We start from the raw sequence: 972 nt of genomic DNA on the forward strand, positions 1-972 counted from the left end.
GTCATGGCTGTCGCCGGCCAACGAGTTGGTGTTTTTTCAATGTATGCTTCAGACACGGGTCACGACGAGGCGTTCCCCATAGCGACCCCTAGAGGACGCAGTTCGAAGTTCCCATGAAAGGGAACTGACAGATGTTTAAATAAAATTAACTGCACAGTGAACTAAATATAATGTACTATAACAAACTCATTAAGCGTATTGTCATAATATGCAAAAACTGCATTCTTTTTAGTCTGATACACATCTTAAATAGTGTGCATGCTCATAAATTCTAAATTATTCATTGAAACATGCACTGAATATCCTTCTAATAAGCGACCAGAAACATTTGTGGAACAACAAATGGACAAACACTGAAAAAAAAAAAATGGGAACATCTACTTTACATGAACTAGTTTTAAGTCAAAAATATTATTTAATATTGCTGTATCGACCTAAGTATATTCATTTATACCACCAAAACTACTTTATTTGGATTAAATTATTTAGAAATATCGGTCACACTTTATTTTAAGGTCCAGTTCTCGCTATTAACAAACCATTAACTCTGACTTTTGCCTCAATAAATTCCAAAATACTGCTTAATGTAGTTGTTGAGTTTAGGTATTGGGTAGGATTAGGGATGTGGAATATGGTCATGCAGAATATGTGCTTTTGGTGTTTTTATATATTTTTTAGCTTGAAAGCACCAGTCCCCATCGCCTTAGGGTTAGTTCACCCAAAAGTGAAATTAGCCCATAAATTACTCACCCTCAAGTCATCCTAGGTGTATATGACTTTCTTCTTTCAGACGAATCCAGTCGGAGGTATATTAAATATTGTCTTTGATATTTCAAGCTGTTTAATGCCACTCAGTGGGTATTGTAGTGCATCAGTCCAAAAGAAGTTAAATAAAAAGCGCCCATCCATAAAAAAAGTGTCGATGTGTTTTTGTAAGAAAAATATCCATATTCAAAACGTAATAATCACTTT

General features: G+C 34.7%; 1 protein-coding gene across 1 annotated transcript in view; it reads left to right on the top strand.

Annotated features, from left to right (window-relative positions):
- The window catches only part of ptprk (protein tyrosine phosphatase receptor type K), a 172,433-nt gene that overhangs the window by 159,242 nt on the left and 12,219 nt on the right, over positions 1-972 (top strand). The gene's annotated exons all lie outside the window — the stretch shown is intronic.

The sequence above is a fragment of the Sinocyclocheilus anshuiensis genome, unplaced genomic scaffold (assembly GCF_001515605.1).
Source record: "Sinocyclocheilus anshuiensis isolate Anshui unplaced genomic scaffold, SAMN03320099.WGS_v1.1 scaffold1518, whole genome shotgun sequence".
In the NCBI taxonomy this organism is placed as follows: Eukaryota; Metazoa; Chordata; class Actinopteri; order Cypriniformes; family Cyprinidae; genus Sinocyclocheilus; species Sinocyclocheilus anshuiensis.